Source organism: Aotus nancymaae, unplaced genomic scaffold (assembly GCF_030222135.1).
Source record: "Aotus nancymaae isolate 86718 unplaced genomic scaffold, 86718_ANA_hifiasm-v0.15.2.pri h1tg000095l, whole genome shotgun sequence".
NCBI lineage: Eukaryota > Metazoa > Chordata > Mammalia > Primates > Aotidae > Aotus > Aotus nancymaae.
Genome location: NW_026988510.1, coordinates 3,242,860 through 3,256,447, shown reverse-complemented (window position 1 = coordinate 3,256,447; position 13,588 = coordinate 3,242,860). Strand labels below are relative to the sequence as shown.

The following is a 13,588-nucleotide window of genomic DNA, read 5'->3' as shown; positions in this document are numbered from 1 at the left end:
GTGAAAATAAGAAGTTTTGTTTCTTTGGAAGCAGAAAATATTATGATAAAAACTTGTTTTTAGCTCACTTGGGAACTAGGGTCAGCAGGGTCTCCTTGCCTTTTCTTTTCTTTCTTCTTTTTTATATATTTATTTTTAAATATTTGAGTCTCCATTTCACTCCCAGTCTGTGAAAAACATTTGTCCCTTTGAGGTGTTTATTCACCCTGGAAGCCTGGCCGCTATCCAAGCGCCATTTGCCAGCTCTCCGTGTAAACCAGGGATGCACGTGCTCAAAACAGAACACAGCGAGGTAGCGTTCATTTGTTGAAACCCCCTCGAACCCCACATTGTTTACTTACTTGCTCTCACCTTGTTTATTGTACCAAAAAAGCAGCACAACATAAAATGAAAACCAGACAGAAGAGGCGGAGCGTGTTGAGGATTTTCCATAGGTGCTCAGCATTTTCGGATGACTTGGCAGAGGGAGGAGATGGATGAAGAAATGATCCGTCACAGCCGTGCGGCACCAGAGGAGTGGGCTCTGTGGAGGCGTGGAGGTGCTCTATAGCCTGCTGGGTCGTGTGATCGGCTGTTCCTGAAACTTCATGGGCCTTCAAGGAGGGCACTGTGCTAGCTGCCAAGAATCAAATGGGGGAGAAGCCTGAAGTTTGTGAACCTAAGGACCCTCAGTGTGGGGTGGGGGTGAGCAGAGAGGTAAACTGACAACTATAATGTGGCGCGGGACAGTCTAGGGTGGGGCACAGCCGAGCCCGTTCACTTTAGCTTCACTTTCCTGGGGGTACACAAGGAGTTCATGTTTCCCTGCCTCTCTTGCAGGCAGGCTGGGACCTGGACAATAGTGTGAGCTACAGTGACACGGGCCACTCTGGGTCCTGGGCAGCTGAGGCAGGAGTGAGATCTCTCCACACTCTCTGCTCCCTGCTGTGCCCAGGAGTAATGCCTCCTTCAGCCTGAGTCCCTAACAATGGTGTGGAACGGGGATGTGAGCTTTTTGGGATATGCCGTGTGAGTGAGAAGCAGATGTGGGTTGCTTGAAGTCCCTGAGGTTGCAGGGTTTATGTGTGACTGCAGCCCGACCTCACTGGTCCTGGCTGGTTCAAGGGAGCAGTTGCACAGTGCTCTGGGCGTGAGGTAGATGGCAGGGGGGACGGGGCTCAGCAAAGGCTTCCCTCAGACAGGAGAGGTAAACTGAGCCCTGATAGAACTGGCCAGGTGACCAGCAGAGGAAGAGCTTTCCATGCAGAGGGAGCCGCTCCTGCAGGTGGTGGGGGAGGGCTCTGCATATCCAGGGCCAGGCAGGAGTGCCCAGTGCAGACGGAGCAGAGTGTGCAGGCAGACACTGGCACCTCTCAGATGGCAAGAAAAACACAAGGGAGGGAAAACAAAATCTGAGGATTTAGGCTGCCCTGGGCAGTGGTTCTCTGGCCAGCAAAGGCAAGAGGCTGGGGTGACTGGCATCACAGTCCCTGGGCACGTAGGTCCCTGCTGCCTGAGAGAGGGTGGTGGCCGCAGCAGAGCTTTGCACCCTCGCTGCCAGCCAGGCCCCGAGCCTGCCTTGGGAAGCCCCAGTGGGCTGTGTGTGAGGCCGGGCTGTACACTGTTCCCTCGCTTTAGCCCAGCCTGGGCCCGTGCCCACAGATGGTACGGATGTCATCAACTTACAGTGTTTATTTTTGGCTTTTTCCATTGCACTCAGAGCCAGCTATCAAGCCAGACACACTTTGCTTTTTTTTAATTTAGCCTGGCTTATGAGTCCAACGTTGAACCAGGATCTGAGGGGAGGGCACGTATCTGCACTGACACAGAAGTCCCAATTGTGTCTCTTGGATGGCAAGATAAAAACAGTTTGCAGAAAATGGGGAAAGAGCACAGGCAGAGCAGATGTGGCTCCCGAAGGAAGGCTCTGGCGGTGGGCTGGCTGAGCCTGCGTCTGCATGAGATCGGGGGCCACTGGCACTAGCTGTCCTTCCTTCCCACCAATGTGCATGACAGGCAGCGGAGCCTCCCGGTGTGCAGGGGCTGAGACTCACAGCCCACTGAATTTGCGTGCTACTTACTCACCGGCCCCAGATCTCGGTGGACGGTCATTGTCCTGTCACCTTGATCAGCCACATTGGTGTTCATTCATCCGACAGGTCGGCTACACCCCTTCTGTGCCGGGTCCTGCTCTCAGTTCTGGGGACCCAACAGAGAACCTGTTGGACCCACCCCTGTCCTCATGGAGCTTCCAGTCTAGGGAAAAGAGAGGAAGATGTGAGCCATGGAATGTCTCAGAGTGAGAATGGCCTTGTTCCATCACTCAACTTCTGGTTTCTTCCTACCTCTGTAGCTCCCCCTACAAGGTCACATTTCCAATCCTTAGATACGAGGGTTTCCTGGTGCTTGGTCCCTGGCCCTCTCCTTCCTCCTTGCACTATTTCAGTCCCACCCCTCAGCTCCCAGGCATTAATCTAGTGTCTGAGCTGACAGTTTCCAGGTCCAGAGCTCAGGTCTCTGGTCTAACCTCCTCATAGACATCTCCACTGGCATCCATCACACCCATACATCACTGCCTGGTTCTGTGCACCCAACACTGCAGCCCTGCCCAGGTGGATTTACTTCTTCCACCTGCAAATCCACAGCCACACAGCCCAGGCTGCTGGCACCTCCAGCCAGGATCTCCCTGGAGCTGTGTGTTGGCCTCCTTCCTGTCTTCCTGTTCTCCCGCCTTGTCCACCTGCACAGTGGCCCTTGTTCTGAATAGAAGGGCCCATCCCTCTGCTCAGAACCCTACCACAGCCCCTCGTCCCTCACAGTCAAAGCCGAAGTCTTTACAGGCCCCAGTGCTCTCTGCTCTCTCCACTCCCCCTTACCTCTTCGAACTCTCTCCTCTCCACCCCTCCCACTCACCCCACCACAGCCAGGCTCATCTCTCATTCCTCCATAAGCAACCTGCTTCAAGACCCTCCCTCTTTCCGCTCCCTCTCCTGGCATGCTTTTCCCCTGTTATATCTTTGGCTCCCACCTTCCCTTCCACAGGCTTTTACAATGCCACCCTCTCTGCAGCCTTCAGTGACGTCTCTATTTACAATGCGGACCCCACACCCAGCCCCCTACACCATCCCCCTGTCCTGTTTTCTCCCCATGTGTTCATATCTGTGCACTTTACTTACTGATTTAATGTCTGAGTCCCCCCTCCAGAACCTAAGTCCCTGAGGGCAGGAGTCTGTGCAGTTCTGTCCCCTCCTGTGCCCCCTGGAGAGAATGCCCTCAACCTAACACGCCTGGTTAGCTCTGCTTGCTTTGAACTCCGTGGAATTAAACGACGCGCACTTTCGATGTCTGTCTGGCTTGTTGAGCTCAGCAAGTCTACGGCTGTGGATTACCCATCTCCAGGCTGTACCAGGCTCCATTCTGTGAATATACATTTATTCACCCATTCTACTATGATGTGCGTTTGAGTTGTTTTTAGCTGGGGTTACAGTGGGTAGTACTGCTATGCGCACTCCAATCCTTGATTGCAGGAATGGATATCCTCCAAACTGGCAGCTTGGACACAGGTTTGACCCCATGTGGGTGTGGTCTAAACCGCTCCTCCACCAGGCAGGTCCTGCTTGCCCAGATGGCATTTTTGTTAGCTAGAAGAAATGGCCATTCTTTCAAATGACTTTGATTGCCAAAAACAATAATGCAGCCAATCTAAGGGGCGATTTTAAAATTCTGTTGTCAAGACTTCTCCAATCCAAACTCAGGGTGACCCCCTTTGGATGGCGGAAAGGGGACTGCATCCTTGATGGCACTCTTCTCAGACCACCGCCCTCCAGGCCCAGCCACGCGTAGTGGTTGCTGCCCACAGCTGGCAACGGTAAGGGCATCTGGAGACAGGGCGGCCGACACCCTCTGCCCTTTGTGTGAGGGGTGAGGGGGGCAGAGGGGGTAAGGAAGGGACCAAGGCTGGCCCAGCCTTGGGGGAACCTCGGCCCCTGCCTAAAAGGACGAGCTTCCCAGAAGCCCTCCTACGGAGAGCCTGTCTCTCAGAGGTCACGCTCTGGAACCTGGAGCAGCTTCTGCCACTCTCCTTTGTTTGGTTTTATGTTTTATTTTTAATCTGAACCACATTTTTCTGAAAACGGGAGATGTCACCAATCATTTCAAACTTCTGGCCCCTCTTGAAATGCAGGAAGATATGGCCACCCTGGGCCAGCATTTGGCTGTGGCCACAGCTGGCTGAAGCTGAGTATTGGGCTCTCTACTGAAGGTGGGGGAAATTCCAAACATGAAGTTATTTTATGGTGGCATCATGACCTATGTGCATGTGAATTTGCTTCTAGGTATTGAGGAGAGAGATGGAAGAGAAAGAGCAGACAAAGAGGGGTAAGACAGAGACAAAGACAGAGAGACAGAGAGAGACAGGGAGAGGGAAAGGAAGACAGAGAGGGGATGAGAGACAGAAGGTAAGAGAGAGGTAGAGGGGAAAAGGATTCTAAGAGCCTGCATCTCTGCCCACTGATGAAACTGAAGACCGGTCCCTTCCCATATCCCACGGCCACCTAGAACGTGCAGCCTGCAGCCCTGAAGGTGAGTGTGAGTTCCCGGTTTGCAGACGTATCCTCACGGTGCGGTAGAGCCTCTGTGGAAGCCGCTGCATTTGCTCATTCAACAGCGGAAGCAGCATGATTTATAGATGATTTAACTGTTCTTTCAAGGATTATTTTTTCTATACAGTTCTTAATTGGAGGCTTACCTGCTGACATTAGAACCTGATTCCCATTGAAGTGGCAACTCAGTTAAATGATACCTTTTTAGCCAAGCTGTATTCAGCCCCAGCCCTGACCCCCAGGGGAATGTCTCCCCCAGGTAGCACTGGCTGAAACCTGAGATGTGCCCAACTCTCCTGAGAGTGGTGTGAGCGGGGGCCATGCAGCTCCTTCCTCACAGGTTCCAGCACCCAGGCTGAGCGGAGCTGAGGGGAACCACACCCCACAGAGAGCAGCGCCAGCCTGGCCAGCTTGTCCACATCCCCATCCCCAGGAGGCCAGGCCAGCTGCCAGCGGGGAGGAGGAAAGCCATGGCACCACAGGTGGTGAGATCAGCCTCCCACTGCACCTGGTGGGGGTGGGCCTCCTCCCAGAGTGGGCAGTGAGCGCCAGGCCCCCCGCAGCTGTCACTCACAGCCAAATGGGTCCAGCAAACGAAATGTCACTCACTATCCCCTGACAAGAACAAATAAATGGCCAGGGAGAGGCAGGAATAAAAGCAAGGCTACAGCTTTACCTTAAGGGCCCATGTGGCTGCTCCACAAACCTCAAAGTCCTACAAGTACTCACAGACCCCCGGGCTGGCACACGCATGCCACGGACATACTCACGTGTCCGCAGACATGCACACCCACATGTTCTGAACAACCTGAACACACAGAGCACGTGCAGTTTGGAACTGCGGAGAGGCAACGGCTGCACAACATTGTGAAGGCACTAAATGCCACCGAGTTGTTCACTTTAAAATGGTTGATTTTCTGCTACATGAATTTCATCTGAATTTTTAAAAGGCAACAGCAGCAATACACACGCACATGCAAACACTGCACATCTTAATAGATACACGCACGTGTGCACCACCTAACTTCTCAGCACCAGAGAGGAGGCTCCAGTTCGGGGGTGTGGGGGGCTTGGTTTGGGGACCTAGACTCACCTGATTTTCCAGACCCACCCCCATCGAAAGCTCAGAGCTGGGTAGGGTGATATTTTCATCTTAGATTCTCCCAACCCTCTGTTATGGGTTAAGGTCAGCCCATGTGACAGCTGACACAGGCGTTTGAGCAGCCATGCTTGTCTTTACTGTTCCATCATCAAGATCCTCGAACCCCTGTCCTGCCCTCTGCACATCCCTCTGGTGAGCCTTCCATCCTCTTCTCAGGACTCACTAAGCTGCTGCCTTCTCAATTTCAGTGCCCTGGTCAGCGAGGGGCATTCACTGGACTACACTGAAAGATACAATTCCAACAGACCACAGACAGCACAGTTTATCAATGACATTGTTTAAATAGATAGCTTATGGCCGTGTGTTTTGAAATAGAAGCTTTCTAAGTCCCTGTAGGATTTAAAGGCTGGATTGCTCAGGGGCGATGCTCTCAGCCAGAGCAGGCAAGAAGGAGCACCGTGGAGTGATGCTTCGGTCTCAGAGCCACTTGGCCACCTCGCTGATCACGCACATCTGGCGGCGGATCTCTGCCTTTTGGTGTGTTTTGTGGCTGACTGTATGAAGGCATAGGACGCGGCTGTGGCCTGCGTCATACACCCGCCTTCTCACATCGCAGCCCAGAAAGAGAGGCAGAGCCTGTGCAGACCTGGGGGAGTCACACCAAGGTTCTTCCTCAGGCTGTTGTGCCGGTTTAAGCTCAGGGGTACCCCAGCGTGTGGACATGGTAGGGGTAAGAACCGCGAATGATGTGAGTCCACTTGAGGATGGCCTGGATGTTGATGATCGCCATGCAGCTACTGGACAAAGGGCTGCTCCTCGGCAAAGCTTAGGGCCTGTGTGGAAACCGAGGCATGGTCTCTGCTCTCCATTGGGGGTGTCTGTGAGTCCACAGCTGGGTGATGACCTCTGAGGACCATCTGCTGCAGACCATGGCTGTGTCCACCCAGGGGGTGCTGGGACAGGTGGGCGGGTCCCAGCTGCTGAGCCGAAAGGTTAGGCCAACACCTAATTAAAATGACTCACTGTGAATAGGAAAAAGCACTTGAGGGGTGATGCGGTTGTGTCCCCACCCAAATCTCATCTTGAATTGTAATCCCCATAATCCCCACGTGTGGAGGGAGGGACCTGGTGGGAGGGGATGGATCACCGGGGCGGGTCCCCCATGCTGTTCTCGTGATAGTGAGTTCTTATGAGATCCAATGGTTTCAACGTGGCAGTTTCCCCGGGGTTTGTCGCCTTCCTGCCCCCTTGTGAAGAAGGTCCTTGCTGCTCCTTTGCCTTGGGCCATGATTCTTAGTTTCCTGAGGCCTCCCCAGCCATGGGAACCATGAGTCAGTTAAACCTCTTTCCTTTATAAATTACCCAGTCTCGGGTGGTATCTTTATAGCAGTGTGAAAACGGACTAATACAGGGCTTTGCTTCTTCCTCCCTCCCTCCCTCCCCTTCTTCCCTCCCTGTCTTTCTATTTCTTTTATTCACTCAGCAAACATCCAATGGGCAGGAATTTCCTTATGCTAAGGGCTGAGAGAAACTTGGAGATGAATAACAGATGAGCTCTGGCTCTGCCATCTGGGGGCTTATAGAAGTATGGATGCCGGGACCCTACCTCCATGCCATCTCCTCATCCCTCCCTCCCTCTCTCCCTCATCTTGGTGCCAGGACCCACCTGCCCAGCTGCCTGCAGGGCCGTGCCAGGTGGGGCACAGTGAAGCCCAAACACGGCTGCCCTGAGCCCCGAGGCCACGTCCCCAGCACCAGCCCGTGTGCAGACCCTGATTCCGGGTGACCAAGTAGTCAGTCCTGAGCTAGCTGGGCAGGAAAGAGGCCTCCAGGAACACTTTCAAGGGCTCCTTTCACGTTTAGCAAATAGCTCTTTCAAGACCAATGTTCCCCCTGGCTCAGCAGAATTCCGATTTTCTTGATTTATGCTGACAATCGCACATTCTTTTATTGCTGTTTAAGCCCCTGAAAGCGCAGGAGGGGAAAACGTGATGAGAATCTGTGGCCTGCTGTCTTCCTCCTCACCTCCCTCACCCCCTCTGCTCCTCTGGAAAGTGCTTCTCTCTGAGCTCTGGTCCCCGCTCAGCTGACCACAGGGGAGTGGGAGTTGGCGCCAGCATCACTGCACAGCCCGTATTGGTGCAGGAACGGCTGCATGGGAAGGTGAGCAGGCCTTCCAAGAACTGGGATGCAATTTCCCCCAACACATTTTGGGGAACTGTGAACCCCGTCCCTGAGAAAACCTGGAGAGCAGGAGAGGTAGTCCAGGCCCCACATGTCTGCTCTGTGCTTGCTTTTGGCTGAGGGTGGGCACAATGAAGGTCCGCTGCTGTCTGAGACTGAGGGGGCACTTGGGTGTGGCCTGGCTTCTGCCACCACTGAGCGTGTGGCCTCAGGCAAGTGGCTTGCCCACTTTGAGCCTCACACTTCCCCTTATAAAATGAGAGATTTGGATAAGCTTGGGAGCTCAGCTCAGAAACTACGTAGCCACAGACCTCTGCTGCCGAGTACCATCGGAAGCCAATCCTTACGCATTGTCAATGGGTGTCAGCGTGGGTCCTTGGGAAGGAGCACCATGATGGAGTCAGGATGTATTGGGGAGGTGGTGCTGCTGTGCTGCATAAAACAGAGGGGGAGCTGGAGGGTGCGGGCCGCCTTCAGGCTGTGATGCTGGTCTGACACCCGTGAGAGGAGAGGGGAAGAAAGGAGCATGAGGCAGCAGGAGCCTTGGCCTGCCGTGCATCTCAGAGGATGTCTCAGCCAGGCTGACTGGGAGCCCCAGACTGAAGGTGGCCCCCAGAGGATGCCCCTGCTGGCAGAAATGGGGGGCCCTTTGCTTCTGCCACACTTGGCCGTCGACTGCCCCAGAGGCACGGAGCCTTGGCTGGAGAGCTGAGGCAGAGACAGAGGGCACTTGAAGTGGAGGCGCCAGCCACCGTCACCCCACAGCGGGGTTTCTCCTGACGTGAGGGACATCTGAGCCATGCACCCGTGGGCTCCTGCCACAGAAACATTAATTTGGTCAACTTCTTTTGAAAGCGTTTGGACAGTATTTGCCAAAATCTTTTTTTTTCTTAAAGGAAAGCAGGTTTTTTCTGTGTATCTGCTCAGAAACAGAAAGAAAACATCAAGAGGGCCCCTGAGATGCTCACCCAGTGCTTTGGGGAGGGACTGGGGACTGGGCTACGGGGAAGAATGACTCTCTCTCTGTGTCTCTGGTATCTCTGTCTCTCTCTTTCTGGCCTATCTGTCTGTCTGGTCTCTTTCTGTCTGTCACTGTCTCTGATCTGTCTCTGTCTCTCTCTCTCTCCCTCTAGCATCTCTCTGTGTCCCTCTCTAGTCTCTCTCTCTGGTTTCTCCGATCTGTCTCTGTCTCTCTCTCTCTCTCTCTGGTCTCTCTCACTGTCTCTCTGGTCCCTCTCTCTCTCTCTCTGCCTCTGTCTCTCTCTCTTTCTCTCTGTCTCTTTCTCTATCTCTCTCTCTCTCTGTCTCTCTGTCTTTCTCTCTCTCTCTGTCTCTCTCTCTGTATGTCCATCTCTCCCTGTCTCTGTCTCACTCTGTTTTTCTTGGTTTCTCTCTGACTGTCTCTGGTCTCTCTGTCTCTGTCTCTCTAACACACACTCTCATTCTCTAACACTCACACACAAATACACAACAAAGACTATTGTCTTAAGTTGCAACAGGTTTTCCCCTAATTCCCTAGAAAGTTCCCATTTATTTCCTGTCCTTGGGAAAGGGAAATCTCTAAATCCTTTTGGGGTTTCTCATTAAGATCCTGACAAATGAGAGAGAAAGAAGAACTTGAAGCCCACCGCATCACCAAATATGGGATAAAAATGCGCCCTTTCCCCGCCTGTGCTCCCCATAAGTCATGACCACAGAACTACCGGAGGGCCCCCAGAGGGCTGTTCCTCACGGCCCGTCTCACCCAGCTCCCAACAAATGCTAAATTGGCTGGTGTGACCACACAGACTTCCCGATGAAACCCAAGATGCAAACGGGTTAACCTTTAAAAACAATGCCGGGCTTTCTTAAACGCCAGCCTGACCCGTCCCCACTGCTCCTGCATTGGCCGTGATTGACAGCGCCCCTGGGACCCTCAGGGTGAGGCCTCTGGCAGGCCCTGGCCTTTCCTGGGGTTTAGAGGCCCCCGGCAGATTATCTATATGGTCCAGTGGGGACCTATCTTTCAGCTTTTCCTGTCAAGAATTCCCGCCTCCTGCTTGGGACACAGCGAAGGGGGTTGACAAGTGAGACAGCCTGTCCCCCTTGCAGCCGCCTGAAAGTCACTCGTTCTGAGTCAGCCTCCATCTGTCCAACAGGCACACAGACCGCCGCCAGGCACGGCCCTCATTCTCCACCCCGAGTTCCCGCACAGCCAGCCAGGAGGCTGGAGCAGCGGAGGGAGCCGGCTGAGGCTCCCCCAACCCCGGGCCACAACTGTCATCACAGATCCCTGAAAAACGAGCTCTGTAATCTCTGCCGTCGGCAGGCGCACAATCATAGCCTTATAGTTCCCGCAGCTGTTTACCTTCCCGAGCGGAGCCCTCCTCGGGGCCCAGAGGCACACACACGCTGCCCTGATGTGGGACGTGACCACTGGGCTCCACAGGTGCCCGTGTGAGACCTCATGGGACACCCATGGCCATGGGGGAAGCTCTTAGGGCCACCCGACAGACGGGGAAACTGAGGCCCGAGAGGCCAAGCAGCAGGTCAGAGTTCCATAGGCAGCCAGTGGCTTCCCTGAGACTCCAATCTAAGCAACTGCGCTCCAAATTGCAGGTTCTGTCAGTCTCGGGTACCCAAAGAAGCCCTGTTGTTCTCTTGAGATGTTTTCATGGCAGCAACAAAGGACGTGGGGATGGCCTGATGCCTGCGGAAGGGGCTGGAAGTAGGCGGGCTTTCCCGCCTGTGCATGGCCGGCCAGACTCAGGTGTCTGCCCCCTGAACGTTTCTCCCACGTTCCTGTCTTCAGACACACACGTGCACCTGCCGCAGGGCCTTTGCACAGGCTGGGCCACCTGCCTGGAGTGTGGCCCGGTTCATCCCTTCACTCAGGTCCTCAGGGAGGCCTTCTCTGCCCACCAGGGGCCAAGCCACCACTGCCCTGCTGCCCTCACTGTCATCTCACCTCGCTGAGCTTCTCCGAGCACTAAGGACTGTGCGGTCACGTGTTTACTTCTCTAAGCAGCCTTTCTTCTACTCGGTTGTGTTTAATAAAGGTAGGAATGTCCATATATTTCATCCACCGATGTAGACCCAGACCCTAGAACAGTGGCTGGCATGAGGTAGGAGCCCAAGAGGTGTTTGATGGGCAAGTGGGCAAATGAAGAAATGTGGGTGTGTAGCCTGTATCCCCTTTACCTTCATGTGGTGAGCAGCTTTTGCAAAGGCTTCCCAGGTCACGACGGAGTCCCTTAACTGCCTGGCTCACCCCTTTGTCCCCAGCTCCCACCCTAAAGCCTTCTTCTACAATGTGCCTCACACACAGCTGATGGGCTCAATGAAGCAGCCTGTCCCACAAGGAGATCAGAATTCCCGATCAGGGAACTTGGACTTGGGACTGAGGGAGAGAATGCACGCAGTGTTAGGTTGTTAGATACACACACCCTGGGGAAATGTTTCCCAGACACAGACCACAGGGGTGGAGGAGAGAGGAACCATGGAGAAAAGCACGAGGACACTGAGAGAAGAAAGACTGAGAGAGAAGCGAGAGGGAAAGGAGGAACAGAGAGACGAAAAAGAGAAAAAGGGAAGGGACAGCGGGAGGAAAACAGAGACGGAATTCCTGCACCTTCCTGGGGACTTGCCCGTCCCCATCCCAGGTCCAGCCACGTCCCTGTATCCTTATAAATTCCCCATTTGTCACCTAAGCCAGAACCAGGGTGTCTGTGGTGCTTGCCAACAAGAGCCGAACTCAGCCTGCACCAGCCTGTCTTCTTGTGCACCCCTCACAACGTGGGTGCGCTGGGCCACGTGCAGCTAGGGAGGCAAGGATGTCTCGAGGAAGACCCTGACTGCCGTGTGTGCAAGGAAACCTGCCTGGCACACGTGTCATTCAAGACACCTACCTCATGTGGAGTCAACAGTCTGTCCATCGTTCCAACAGCATCTTTTGAAAGGCCCCCCTGCGCCGGCCTCATGCTCAGGAGCTGGTGTTGAATAGACTGACACTACTTAGCGCTTGTGGCATTTACATTCTGTTGGGAAGAAAGTGAGTTCATAAAGCTAAAAAGTGAAAGTCATTGTGCTGTAATTGACAGGAGTAAAGCAACAGGAGTGCCCAGGGCTAGGGAAGGGGTCAGAGCTTTTGGTAGGGCACTGAAGGCAGGTGTCACTGAAAGGTGGTGTTTGAATAGAAGTGTGAAGGAGGTGAGGGAGGGCACATTCCAGGTGGCTCCAGCAAGTGCAAAGGCCCCGGGGCAGGAACTGCCTGTGTGAGGCACTGAGCCCCAGCCCTGTGGCAAGGGGTGGAGGGGGTGGGTGGTGCACGAGGGATAGACTCAGGAAGGAACCAGGCCAGACGGGCTGCAGGGGACACATGGGGAGGCCCTCACCACCATTCTTGTGATTTATTTTGGCCTCACAGAATCTTGGGAGGTAAAAGATGAAGAACAAAGACTCACAGAGGTCGAGTGAATTCCTGAAGGTCACACGGCTGCTATGAGGGAGGTCTGGGGCTCCAACAGGCATGGGACCCCCACTGGCTCATTTTCCTTCAGCCTGAGCAAGCCCAGCCAGCGGCTGAGTCTTGAGTGATGGTTAGGAAGCGGTGGGTGTCCGCAGCAATGGCACCATTTGTCCCTCACCAGCTGTGAACACAGGCTCCGGTTCCCGAGCATCCTCACCAACGCTGGTGACTTTCCATTCCCGGATGACACCCATCCTGGTGGGTGTGAGGTGGCATCTCCTTGTGGTTTTGATTTGCATTTCCTTGACAGCTTATGATGGTGAGCATCTTTTCGTGCGCTCATTGGACACAAAAGGCTGCATAGCGCATAATTCCATTTCCACAAAACATCTAGAAAAGGCAAATCCATAGAGACAGAAGGCAGACTTGCGGTTGACAAGGGCTGGGGTGAGGGGCAATGGGGAGGGACTGTGAGTGGGTGCAGGGTTTCCTCTGCGGGCGGTAAAAATGTTCTGGAGTTAGTGGCGATGGTTGCCCTGTGCTGTGAATGAACTAAATGCCACTGAATCTACACTTTGAAATGGTTAAAACAGTGACTCGTATGTGAGGTGTACTTTAGCAAAATAAGAATAGAAGCAATGGATTGCTATGGGCTCTTTTGGAAGGGGATTGCCTAATTATAATTTTATCATCTTATAGTCTGCTCCTTTTTTCTGGATTTTGGCATATGTATGCGCGGGCTTGGACTCTTGCCGGGGTTTTTAGGAATTTACCTTAAGGAGAATGTCTTGGAAAGGCCAGCGGGGCTTTCTGCAAGTGTCCTGGTCAGATGTCAGAGCCAGTGAGGAGAATGTGCTGATTACCGGCTTCTCTCTGCAAAACAGAGCCCAGCATGTCCACGTCAGCCTCTGAGGTCACCCCCAAACTCGTCTGGCACCCAATTAAGTCAACGCCCAGCCCCACGTGGAAGCCTGAAGAACGTGAACTAATAACAATAAATAGCTCTTTGGTTACTTTTTACAGACACATTTGGACTGCATTTCAGGCGATTTTATGGGCAAATGCTATTTTGAGCATTCCCAAATTCCCAAATTGCACGTGAAACATCCGCAGGGCGAACATGAGGAGTTTTAAGCTCACAGATCTTGGACATAAATCTCAGGCTGTCCCAAGACCCAGGCAAGACTGGCATAGCCACTGAAGTGCCCTCCTGGAGGGTTAGACAGGGCCTGGCCAAGACTCGCCCCTCAGGCACAGCTGGGGAAGAGGCCCCGT

General features: G+C 53.7%; 1 long non-coding RNA gene across 1 annotated transcript; it reads right to left on the bottom strand.

Moving 5' to 3' along the window:
- Positions 1–473: 473 nt before the first annotated feature.
- On the bottom strand, positions 474–12,445 carry LOC105726509 (uncharacterized). Its single transcript, XR_001109543.2, has 4 exons — positions 12,309–12,445; positions 11,754–11,882; positions 2,065–2,235; positions 474–616 (listed from the first exon to the last, which is right to left on the bottom strand). It is a non-coding gene; the product is annotated as an uncharacterized LOC105726509 (long non-coding RNA).
- Between the last annotated feature and the right edge of the window lie 1,143 nt (positions 12,446–13,588).